The sequence below is a fragment of the Calliphora vicina genome, chromosome 2 (genome assembly GCF_958450345.1).
Source record: "Calliphora vicina chromosome 2, idCalVici1.1, whole genome shotgun sequence".
Taxonomy (NCBI): domain Eukaryota; kingdom Metazoa; phylum Arthropoda; class Insecta; order Diptera; family Calliphoridae; genus Calliphora; species Calliphora vicina.
In genome coordinates this window covers 142,122,715-142,137,179 of record NC_088781.1, presented here as the reverse complement: position 1 = coordinate 142,137,179, position 14,465 = coordinate 142,122,715, and positions in this window count along the sequence as shown.

Below are 14,465 nucleotides of genomic sequence, written 5' to 3'. Positions count from 1 at the left end.
AAAATTTCCGATTTTGACCCATTGTAGGTCCAACTTACTTTGGTCTTATATACGTCGTTGCAAAGGTCTTTGAAATATCTATCATTAGATATCCATATTGTCTATATTAATGACTTAATAATCAAGATTTAGGTCAAAAATCAAAGTTGTCCTGGTTTTTTCCTTATTTCTCAGCCATTTTTGGACCGATTTTCTCTAAATAGCAACCGGGCCGGAAGAATTCCGGAGATATTGATGTGTGAATCGTGTATGTAAGTTATTTGGGGGTTTCGGAAACTTGATTTCAACAGACAGACAGACGGATATGGCTTAATCGGTTCCAATATCTATAAGGATCCAGAATATGTACATGGGTCGGAAAATTATATTTTGAACATTACAAATGGAATGACAAACTTATATATACCCTTCTCACGAAGGTAAAGGGTATAAAAAGAGGGATATAAATCTAAAACTTCTAAATGTTTAGTCCGATTTCAATGAAATTTCACATAATTAAAGAGGCATTTTACATACCATTGTCGAGTTTATATATTGAATTTGGTCTCCGTTAATCTGATATGGATATTATAGCCACATAACTAAAACATCTTATTTTTGGGATTTTTCAAAATTTTTTTGGGAATTTCGGGATTACTGATAACAAATTGTTTTCAGTCTTCCATTTTCAAACAAAAAAATCTATAAAACTGTAAAATTTCATTAAAAAATATTAATAACTAAATATTTAATTTCAATTTGAAAATTTTTATCTTTTGAAAAACGCAATAAAAAGCATTTTTTTTGCATATTTTTCAAAAAATTATTCCATGAATTTTTTTTTTATTTTCAAAAATTTTATATATTTTTGAAAAAATACCCCTATTCTCTGCAATATAACATGTCTATCTAATATTTTTGACGTGCCATATTAATTAGGGAAAACTTAACATCTCACAAATTCATAAAAAAGTATGTTTGCTTACTTGACAACCTTTTTATGAATGAAAATAGCAGTGTTAGATTTGTTGTAGTTTTTTGAAATCGAAACACAAACGAAGAAATAGGATCGTTTTAAATATTTAACTTAACCGAGGTGTCTTACTTTGGGGACCCTTGGCTGCACCCCTGTTGAGTCCATGAGTTCCAAATCCATATACATATCATGTTGAAAGAATGAAAAATTCTAGTACTTTTTCACAGCACATCAAATCTTAACTTCAGAATTATGCAATATTTAATATAAAGATTTGCTATGGTTGTTATATACTCAAAATATTAATTTTTTTTAAGGTCCTGAATACACTTTCAATAAATGTTCAACAAATTTCTAATAAACTTTCCTAAAATCTTAAATTTTAAATATTTGCCTTTAAACACAATTAGTCTGTTTCCTTATCTCATAAAAATAAACAAAATACTCCTTTTTGTGATATCCTGGATTTTATGAAAAGCTTTTTTTTAAATTGTTTTCCTGCATTATAATGTTTGCCAAAGCACCTTTAATTATTGTTTCATGGTACATATTTCTCCAACCAGTTACTAACGTAGGTACTCTGCTAAATGTCTTGGAATACAATCATAAATTACAAGTTAATGCAATTTTACCTTCTCATTTACTGTACAATTTTGTTTTTATTTTTATTAAGCTCAAGACAACAATACACAGCAATAATAAGACAAGAAACCAACAACAACAAAAAACAAAGAGAACAAAACAATACAAACAAAATAAAACTGAACAGAGCATAACAACAAGTTGAAATAGAAAGATCCATTAACGTAAATAACCACAACAATAATGTATTGTTGTTATCATCATTAACAAACATTGTTTTGGCTAATATAACTACTTAACACAAGCCCATACATACACACCAACATACAACTCACTCACATTATTATAAATAAAACAATACTTTAATACACACTTATACACGTACACACTTATCTCCTTATTCACATACACATCCACATTCAAACACACATAAACATGGCAATATTAAACAATAACACTTCATAAGAATTTCAAAATTCTTCTAATAAAGAGAAATGCCAACTGAACAAATGTCTGTCTTTTTGTACATAAACACTTAAAGACTAATTAGCAAAACTCATAAATAAATAATAAAAGAGTCACACAGATACACACTTACTTCAACCATACAAATTTACATGCATGTGGCCAATAACAAAAATATAAAACAGGAAGTTTTTTATAGACTCAACCAACCAACCAACACACGAATGAATTTTAACTTATTCACTCACACATGTTGAATATTCAGTATTAACAATGTAGAGTTTTGAAATGACAAGCACTACATTTAGAACGTAAAATACATACTTAGATCACTATAAACAAACTGCTGCTTTTTTATAGATAGTCTCCTATCTAGAAAAGTGGAATATTAATACTTATAAAGTTTATCAGTTTGTTTGCAAACTAGATTTTTCATTATAACAAAAATCTACAGAATACTTTATATAATACAGTGAATGCGAGACTCAATATTTTCTTTCAATGGTGATTTGTGTTTGTGGAGTACCAATGTCACGATATAGGAATTGGAATGCAGGAGAAGCATTTTTTGTGATTGTTTTCATTTTTTAATTCAGTGTAATCACATAATGCACAATGTGCATTATAGCTAAAATTGTTTTTTTATAATATTGCAACCGTACTTGTTAAACCTATTAAATTTCACCAGATTATGTATCGATTTGCAATAAAAAAATAAAATTTAGAATATTGTTGGTTAAGATATTTTTGCTGTTAGGGCTCGAATTATATTAAGTTTGTGCTGATATTTGTAACTCCCAAATTATTACTTTAACTCCCAACTTATAGTACACCGATTGACTCAGAATGTCCATCTCACCGTCTGGATGGCAGTCCATGTAAAACATTGCAAACAGCCGTTAAATTCAAATTGATAATGCAATTGCAAATCAATATTATAAACCTTTACGCTGAATGTTTCAAACAACTTCCCGGAAATGGATTTTTTTTTATTTCCCGAAAATGGAAAAACTCTAGGAAATTAGGAATCCTAAGAATAATCGATAATTGATCATTACTTCCATATGAAGCATACTTCAGAAAATAACTTAAAGGATCATAAGTATTTTAAGCATGTTGGTATCCAAATAAAAATTCAACACTCGTTCTATACGTACGTGACATTTGTACGCCTATAGATTGGAATAGATTTTACAAATATAAGAGTATCTGGTCTTTATCATCCATTCAGAGGGTACTATATTTTAAAAAAATAATAAGTTCTTTCGAAATATTGTTGTCCAAAAGTGTAGTGTAGAGTATTTTCTAGTAAAGCATGACTAACTATTTACATTTATTTTATAATTTTCTTCCAAACACTTTTGAATATAATAACTTTCACACAACTGTGTAATGCAACATTTAAGATCGGTCATGATCGATTAAACTTTTTGCCAACTAAATATTTGATTATTGTTTCAGAAAGACTGTTAACTAACTAATGCTGATGTTGTTTGCCAAGGTCCCATAACCCTCAAACTATATAGTACGAACATATGTGTGTCTCAAACATCAATTTGGCAAAATGTAACTAAATAATTTACTTTGCTCACAACTACCAAAACAGAAACAGTGAAAATCAAATACAATTGAAAGTTTTTATGCGAGTATTGTTCATTATCTTCTTCTCGTTTCTATGATTTTCTATTTAACATTTTATTTTATTTTTGATTTTTGTTCAAACTCTGCAACAGCTACAAAAAAGTTTAAGAAACATGAGATTAAAGAATAAGATGGGTGGGTTGTTGATGTGCTGTTAGTTACTTATTGTTAGTGTAGTGTAGTGTAACTTATTATTGTTGGATCTGTTGTTGGTTTTATTGTTGTTGCAGCACCATGTTTAGTTTAGACACTTTTAGACACTTAAAAGCTCTTAAGTAATCCAATTACTCTCACATGTCATGTATACCTTTAAAATGTAACTCTTCATACTAAACAACCAAACAATACAACAACCGAAGCATCCATCCATCCATCCATCTATATCTACTATAACTAAAAATATACACACCTATAATGCTCCTCCAGCACTGACTCGCCCACTCTACTCATATATAAAGTCTTCCATACTTACGAGCATTAAACACACCTACATACTCGTACCTATGCATATTAGGGTGATCCTTATTTTGCACTTTTCATATTCCGAGCATTTGATTTTTAGATCATGGAGAACAATTTTAGACCTTGGGAGTATCGACAATAGTAAAATTCCAAAATAAGGTTAACCCTAATGTACATATTTATAAAAGTACAACAATGGTACTTGTAGTAGTTTAACTGTCATACATTGTTTTAACGTACATTTCAAGTTGCCCAAGTACGAGTAAATGTATGTGTAGATTATGTACAGTGTTAAAATGTATCTGTGCACTTGTCTATGTGTGTGTATGTGTATGTGTTAGGGTTATTGTGGCTTTTTGTGTGATATAATGATATTGAATGAGAAAAAAAAGCCATCAGAACTAAACAGAAAGAAAAAAACAAAACAGACATAATCTTTAGTTTTTCTATTTTTGCCTTCTTTATACCATCCAAGTATGAAAGTTTATATGGGTGTTTGGTTGCAAGTTTATTTCCTATTTCTGGGTAGTTCTGGGTGTTAATAATGAACAGTTATAAAAACATTTAGGATTCATCCACTCACACACACACACACTCTCTCACAGAGTTTATTCAATGTACTTACTCTACCCAGTAGTTAAACAGGTGTTTCAAAGATATGCTCATAAGTTTCTCATTTATGAACTTCCATCTACAATATAAAACTTTTGCTAAAGAATTTTACTATTTTCCTGCAATGTGTATGAATATGTATATGTACGTATAGTTATGTGTTTGTAGTCTGGGGGATTTATAAAAACATATAGATAGATGTCTATGTGTGTTAGTATGTGCATGTGAATGTTTAATATACTGTAGCAATTTTTAATTAGGATTAAGACGTGAAATTAATAACTTAAATTAAACAAAATACCAAAAAGATTATAACTCATTATAATGAGCTAATAATAGCAAAATGTTGAAAAGTATTAAGATTTTTCTTTATAGAGGAAATAAAATTGTTTTTCTAAAGTTTCATAAAACAACTTGCAAAATGTGAGCACTAAGTTTTGCTTATTTCTTATTAACTCACACCAGGTTTTTAAATAGAATGTTTAAAATTTAATAACTAACACCATGTTTTAATAGTTCAAATAGTTTAAACGTAGCAGGAAATTTGAGGATTTAAATTTAAAATAAAAAAGCAACTAGTAAGTAGATAGATTCCCAAAAATTACCAACATTATGCGAATACCCTGCTAAACCTTGTTAATAACTTACAATTACTCCATAACTTACATTTCAATGACTACTACATACCCCCTGCATTACTAAGAAGTCGTTAAATGACTTATTTTTTAAATAACTGCTTACATGACTTGAAACGTATTAATATGTATTCTGGTTTTACCGATAATGGTTTTATGTGAGACCTATCCTATCAATGATTTATTTAAGTGATTAGTTGTTACTAGAGGGAAATAAATCTGCAACTTCTAAAAAACTTAGTCCGATTTGAATGCAATTTGATATGCACAAAGAAGAAGTGTTGTCGAGATTATGTTTTGAATTTGGACCACATAGGCCCACCAGGGGTGCGGCCTGCGGTCTCCAAAGTAGGATACCTCGGGTATGTTGAATTTTTAAAACGATCATATTTCTTTGTCAGTGTCCGATTTCGAAAAAATTACATATCGCTCATTTGCTGCAACAACGTCATAACTTAAAACCCGGATGTTTTGAACTGAGTAATACAAAATATGCGCCGTTCTTTAGTCTTTTATATAGTTTTATCAGTTTTAAAAAAAGTCATTTATTTTTTGTATGAGAGTTTTTTCGTTGTAAACGTCAAAATTAAAATTCATGCTTTCTCGTATATTTGACAAGTAAAAATTTGGGTTAAATATAGATTAGATAGATATTAATATCTACTATTTAAACCAGGTTTTATTTCTGAAATTGCATGATATGTTGAAAATTTATTTTAGAGATAGTAAAATGTCATAAAACATTCAAATCAATTTTTCTCGAAACGACTTTTTTTAATTATGACGTTGTTGCAGCAAATGAGCGATTTGTGTAATCACCTCTTATAAAATTGAAAATTAAATTTTCAACATTTTTACTCACCAGTTTTTTGATAACATTTTTACGTTTTGCCTTTATTGGACTAACAACAAATATATGTGTCAAATAAATAAAAATATTTAAAAATAATGACTGAGTCCAAAGTTATATGCATTTGTATTTAAATAATTTTAAAATGCGATTTTCGATATTTCTTTGAAAAAAAAACCTTTTTTATTTTTAAGTTATCTCAAAAAGTTAGAATATCACCGTAACCCACTTGCACGAACATTAATGAGAAATAATGGCTACATCCGACTAAGAAGAAGGAATCCAACAGACCTGCGCTGATGATATGATCTATAAATTAAACATAATTTTCCGTCCAACTGTGGTGGGACGTAAACAAAAATTAATATTTAGATTTAAGATTTGAACAAATTATTGATAGTTCACATTATTTTGTGAAGATACAATAAATAAAATATGAAAAAAAAAAAATCTCAAAAAATGTATAAGAAGATGCATATGGAAAGCTAACTTTACATCAAATATTTTAAATGAAAAAAAAAAAAATTTCCGAGTTGTTATGTAAGTTTACCCTAATTAATTTGGTAGACATGTTATATATCAATGAATATAGCTTTTGATAATTCAAAAATTCTTGGAATTTTTTTCTTTTGAAAAATGTGACAAAGATACAAATTTTTCAAATTGAAATTAAATTTTCTGATTAAGGGTTTATAAGTTATAGAATTATTTCGCTCTTTTTTATTTCTATACCAACCGTAAACCGCAATATTCTATCATGACAACGATCGGCCACATGTTGCAATAAAAGTATTTCGAATAAAGTAGTTTGGAAGTTTTGGCGACCGACTGCTATCTATTTCGATCGATGTAGAACGCTCTCTCTGGTATACTCTTCACTTTGTAATAGAGTATATTGGCTTGAAACGTTCTTATATAATTTTTTTTTCTACGTTATCATAATTTTATTTTCGTTATATTTTCACAAACAAAATATGATTCAAAATCAATAATATAGCGTCAAATTATGAAGTTATAAAATATGAACCAAAAATAAATAAAATTTATTTAATCATAAAATTATTTGCAAGAAACATTTAGATTGCATAGAATATAGCATAGTTGCCGTAATCATAACGTAACCATGTAGTTTTTTATGAATATCCAAATCAAACCATTTGATTTAGATCAAAATATATTTTCACCCAAACGATTGTTGACAGAAAATTTTTTAATCTATAAATGATTTTCTTACCCAAAAATACAAAACTAAGACAGTAATTGAACCAAAAAATCGCTTGATAGTCCACTATGCAACAAAAAATCGTTTCTATTTCCGAGCTTTTGATGTATACATAGAATAATATATATAATAAGAGATCAAAGAAACTTTTAATAACATCTTAATTAAATTTAGTGCAACAAACATTAATTATTTCTACAAATTGCATTAATAATCTCAAAATTCCATAAAAACACACTATTTATTAGCTAAATCTGTTCCTAGAAATGTGTATGGAAACATCAGCATCAAAGGTCTTATGGTGGTGTGTTTCTTACCGATTGCATTCAAAAACTTAAGGATCTTATGCCGTTTCATGCAACTTTAAGCATTTCTTTTTATTTTGCAGTTAAATGTAAAAACAATAGTTGACTTTGTTTGCTGGTTTGTTTGTTTGTTTGTTTTTTTCCTTCTAAAGTACACTTGTAAGGCTTCAGTTTTCTGACGTAAACTCGTATACAGTTTGAATAACGTACGTAAATACTTGTAAACTTTTTAACGTAACATTATGATTAAACTTATATAAAACAGGAACAAAATAAATACTCATACTTACACTGGCAAATACATATACTCTCACAAATGCAGAGAGAAGAGAATCTAGTGGTTTTTACATATAAATTTGTAAATGTATAGGTGTATCTAAAATGTAAAAAAAAATAGGCAGTGTCGTTCTTATGGAAGGATATATAGGATATAATATGTCTGTAAACTATTTAAGAGTTTTTAAAGATTTATATTAAATATTGTTTTTTATATGATTTATTTTACAATTTCAATGCTTAGCATAAATATACCATTTTTATTAGCATGCGCTACTGCTTTACTCTAAACTTTTTTCAATCACCTTTAAAACTTCTTTGCAACTGTTGTTGGAAGATGGAGTTTTTTTTTGTTTGTCCTGTTTATTTCTCAAAGTGGCAGCACTACTTTAAAACTCATACACGACTATTTGAAGTAGAAAAACTACGCAAGAGTGAAGAAAAACAGCTGCTATTAAACAAGTATGAGTGGAGTATGACTACAAAACTTATTTCCAAGTGATCACTTTTTACCTTTAGCATTTCGACTGGAAGTTTTCTTTTCTTTTCGTTTTGTGTTTTTCTTTTGCTATTACATGTACAACATTTCTTATGAATCTGAAAAGTGAAAAGCGTTAGTTTTTAAGCTTTTTTACAAGGTAACTTTTATGTAAAAAAATTAAGTATAACGAGTAACTTTGTTAGTAATGTTTTTCGTATTGTTAAATACAACACATTTAACTAGACTTACATGTGTTAGTCTATATACCAAGTAAAAGAAAGAAGTTTTTTTTTTGTAAATCATAAAAAAGAGAAGTTAGCTGATACTCAGAGCTGACCTTGAAATAATACAGATAAATATATCTCACAAAATTGTAAATTGTGTATACATAGTTAAAAATAAATAAATATTTACATTCAAAGCATTTAGTATGGATTACAAGTGGTATGAGTATTTTTATTTATACTATTGAGATAATTATTACTCATACCACCCGTTATCCAAATTATTTCAAAGCTTTGAGATATTTAATTAATCGGGTTTCTGGTTTAATCTGTTAATCGAGAAAATATTTAATCGGGGTTTAGATTAGTCGGTTAATTTAAAAATATTCGATTAACCGAATAATTTTTATTTTAATTTTAAATTTTAAATTGAAAATAAAACCACAAATTTTTTATACTTATTTAAGTAATTTATTAATAAAATACTTAAAGAACGAAACATTAAGTTCCAACAAAAAATAATTAATTGCAAAAAATATGGTATTTGAGATCCTTTTTATATACACATTTGATTTTTTCTGGATTTTAGTAAGACTTTCTCTAATAATCTTTTAAAAAAATATTGTAATTTAAATGTTTTCCTTTAATGCATATTGTTGCAGTTCCACTTAATTTTAAACGAACATAAGCTTGATACTATTTCAGATTCTTCTTCAGCAAAATCAAATGGATTAAGAAAAGTTTCAGCTAAAGAAATTCTAAATCAAACTAAAGCTAAAGGAAATACGAGTATAATAAATAAAAATCAACTAAATATTTGATACTTTATAGAAAAATAAAAATAAAAATCATACATTTAAGAGTTAAACGATATTTTTCTTTAGTTTTAGTAAAACCTGACTTGGAAAAAACCCTCACGCTGTTTGCAGATATTGGAGAAATTTAAAGTATAGCATGATATCAAATATCAAATTTCACGGTTCTATTCGAGAAAGGAATGTTCCCGAGTTAAGAAATAAAATTAGACTTTAAGCTTAAAATTAAATTGTTTCCAATAGAATTGTTGGACTTCATCAAACTATTTATTAAATTTTTTTATTATACCCTCTAATTTAATTAAAGTAGCAGAATCCCTACTAAGCTCTCTTATAGCCACGTTCTAGGGTTTTAAGGTTTTAGATAAGTTTTCCAAAACTTGTATTTCCGAATTTTTAAAACGATTCAAATCAAAATCAGCTAAAGCATGGTTAGTGCATTTGTACATTCGAAAGAAATTGTCTACCATATCGGACAAGGACTACTCAGCAATGTTTTGCTGCATGTATAAGGCGAATCTCTTTATTTTGTTGCAACTTTAAGTATGTCTGTAATTTTTGCAGCTTTTCATTTGATTTATTTCAATGTTTACAGTACTTACGTACTTGATTAATGGCATTATATATTTGAAAATCTGTAATTTTAAATTATTCGCACAGTTAACCGATAAAAATTAATCCGTTAACCGATTGAATACCCTAGTACTTAAATTATATTTTAAGCTTTTCCATTGGAATATCTCAGATATTTCCATTTGTATAACACTTGAAGATCAACGACTAAATTTTTTTTCAGTTATCGCAATAAATAAACGGCTGAAATTATAAAAAATGGATTATTCCAGTTTTGAGTATATGGAAATTTTTAAATTTTCATCTTCCTTTTCTAGCCAAAAAAGAAAAAAATTTAAAAATATTCTCAAAAATATCAAAAGTAAAATAATGAAATCAAAGAAAATTTAGTTTTATTGTCATTATTTGAAAAATAATGAACCAAATTTATTAATTTGATTCCAAAAAATTCCATACAAAACACTTTTTTTCTATATTTTATTAGAAACTTTTTTCAAGTAAAAAGCCGTAAAAGAGAAAATTATTTTCTTGAAATGCTATTTTTACTATTTCTTGTGTACGAAAACGGAAATTGTTATTAATATGGTTGTTTTTGAACGATGTTATGTTTATGAAAACGAACTAACTATGAGAAAAATAAACAAATTTGAGAATAGTTGAGACTGAATTCAGATAAATTTTGATTTTTCGCAAATCTAAAATCATAATATGGTCATGTAGCTGTCATCAAATAGAATTAAACATTACTGATCTGGAGTTGTGATTGTAGTTAACCGTAACATGGTGGTCCAACAACCATAATATGATCATATCAACAATAATGTTTCTATATAACAACATTATGGTTTAGGTGGAATCATAATATTGTTGAACGCAGTCATAATATGGTTGTGCAACTCTCATTTGTTTGTTTCGATATGCACTATCATATAATTAATTATTTTTTTTTTTGTAAATGAAGATGCCAATTTTATGCAACTTCCATAAGACCTATTTAAATCTTTGATCAATTAACAATTAACTCATTATTTCCTTAAGATTTCTTTATTTTAAGAATGGCATTATTCCCTAGCTGGTGTTAGTTTCATTGTTTTCTAACCCCACGAAAAAAAGAACTAAAATTAAAAAGAAACCAAACATTGTGTATGTTAGTGTTGGGCGAATAACGATTACAGCTGGTGTCTCCGCAGAGACCAGGCAAGGAGAGAACATGTTGTTTCTACAAATAATTCCTTTTCATACATCATGCCACCAAACAACGTGCATGAGCATGCTGAACGTAAAACATCTTTTAAACATTTTCCACTAACTGTTCAAAATTGTTTTTCTTTATACCTTTTTTTATGGCTAACGATGTTAATGTTTGGTTAGTTCGTTTAGTCGTTTGGTTAGACTATGGATAGATGGTGTGTGTGTGAATTTTCTAAACAGTTGTAGTAGTAGTTATAGTTCTAGTACAAGTACAAGTAGTTTTCACTGATGTCGTGGTTTGGCCAAAAACATTTTATTATTTATTATTATGTCATCTTAGTAGTTTCTTAAACAACTACCCAGTATTTTTTCCTCGTCATAGCATCCCTACAAGTAAAAGTTTTTGGTTGCTAAACTCTAAATTCTATGTTCAAGTATTTTTTGTGAAGGTGCAAAAATTCTTTATTAAATTAAATCAAGTTATTGTGCACTTTTCTAGGACAAAAGGCAAATATGCACAAAAACGGAGTCTTATTTTTTTAATGTCTATGATTTAAAAAGTAAATAAAATCTATATAAATTTTTCATGTTAAGAGTATAATGGATTTTAACTATGAAAAGCAAATATGAAAAACAAGAATTGTGTTATAAAGAAAGTGAAAATATTTATTAGAAATATTTCTTAAATATTAAAATAAGTTTTTATGATTGCAGTAAAATGAAATAACTATAAAATGCAAGAATTGGTTTATATTTAAAGTTAAATATTTGCGTTAAATTTATTAAAGAAAGTACAGAAAAATATAATGCTTATTTCCTTATTTATTGAAAGGAAGATTTTAAATTTTATCATATGTATCGCATCCATTTTTATAGCCAATACAGTAAATTTCATTTAAATATTTTTTTTTTCAAAATAAATTTTCTCATACAATAATAAAAATATGAAATTCTTTGGCATATATGAATATATTTGGAGTGCAATTTAAAATAGAAATAATGGATATTCAATATGTTTTGTATTTTAGACTATCATCAGAAATATGTCGATTAATTCCAAACATTTCAAGTATCATTATATTCTACAACATTTTCATAAAATTATTTTAAAAATATAAAAAGAATTTCCCAACAATTAACGTTTTAATAATGATGTACAGATGCATTTGAAACAAATGGAAATTTAATCGTTTTCATTTACTATTTTAAAGCCGTTGTAGTTGAAGTGTAGTAAAGCAAAACAATAGAACAATTAAATTTGAATTGAATGGTTTACACTATACATATGTACGTATTTATACATAATAAATATTATTTAAAATTTATATTTATCATACGCCACCAGTGTTGAATTTATCAGCTGTATTTTCATACCCTTCACCTTCGTGAGAAGGGTATATATACGTTTGTCATTCCTTTTGTAATTTCTACATTTTTCATTTCCGACCCTATAAAGTATATATATTCTGGATCCTTATAGATAGCGGAGTCGATAAAGCCATGCCCGTATGTCTGTCTGTTGAAATCAATTTTTTCAAGACCCCAGATATCTTCGGGATCCAAATCTCCAATAATTCTGTCAGACATGCTTTCGAGAAGTTTCCTATTTAAAATCAGCAAAATCAGTCAAAATGGCTGAGATATGTGGAAAAAACCAGGACAATCTCGATTTTTGACCTATTTTTGACCTATATCTGGATTACTAAGTCAATAATGATAGATATTTCAAAGACCTTTGCAACGACGTATATAAGTAAGTTGGACCTACAATGGGTCAAAATCGGAAAAAATATTTTTTAAACCGAATTTTTTTTTCATTAAATTAAAAAAAACAACATTGAAAAATAAAATAAATTTTGTTTACCTAAAAATATTTAAAATTTTTATTTTGAAGTATAATTTGGTGAAGGGTATATAATATTCGGCACAGCCGAATATAGCTCTCTTACTTGTTATAACATTAAATTGTTGGTTTTTTACTGTGTATAGTACCTACTCACAGAGTTTTCTTCTTATATTTATATTTACATCCAAACTATTATATGACAATAATTTGGTTTGGAATATGACACTTGTTAAACACAACTAGTCCTGGATAATCGAAAAGATCACAGTAGAGCTAAGGAACCCATCATTTCCTATTATCCACTGGCTGCGTCCAGATCTCTATTTCACTATATTTCTAAAATGTGACCACTTTTACAAAACCCATGTCTACCCATAAATACAGATGAAGCGACATGGTCTGCTGTTCGTTTTTGTGCCAACATGCAGCACTAAGTCTTGCGAGCGTTGAAAGCGATCCTATTCGCATAACCCCATTCAGAGATTGTCCAAAGGTCCCGATTAAAGGAATCATTCATGTTTTGCCTCATTGACCCAATATCCGTGATGTTGTTGTTACCTGCAAAAGAATATATTGTTTTGGAAGTTTGACGTAGAAGGTCATTTAGAAATTCCTTATTATAGGAGAAATAGTAATAAAAAGAACGAAGCCTTGGGGTACTCCTGAAATTATCCTGAACTTGTTTGATGTGATCCCATCTATAACAACTCGTATAGAGCGAGAAGTTAATACCGACCCAAAAGTAATAAGTTTTGATAAAAGTAAACCCTGCTATACTCCATCGAACACCTTGGAAATATCTAGAGCCACCACCTTACTTTCGCCAAAACGGTGAATGGAACGTCACCATTTTTCCAATAGGAAAGCTAGCAAGTCTTCAAATATTTAACCAGATAGTAATTTACCATACTTTCCATAACTTTGGAAAGTGCAGAACAAATTGCTATTGCTAATTTTCAGGGTTATTACCCTCTCCCTTTTTGGAATTTAGCGTGACATTAGCAGCCTTCCAACATACAGGAAATACGCCGGCACGGTATGTAGTGCTGATAATGGATGAGCTAACATTGAAGAGCTCTGCTTCAAGACCAGCGCTGGTATGCCATCTGGCCTAGAAGACTTATTTATATTGAAATCCGATAAAACCCTTTTTACAGCATGAACTCCAAAGAATATATTTGATAATACTTTTGATAATACTTTTTCGAGTTCGGGCAGTGGTTGATCACTTTCCGGCAAGTGAGAATTACTTGCGAATATTTGGTCATCCTTTAAAATAATCGGAATTGAGGAACTAGCATTATCTGTTAATCTTTTAACGAATGACCAA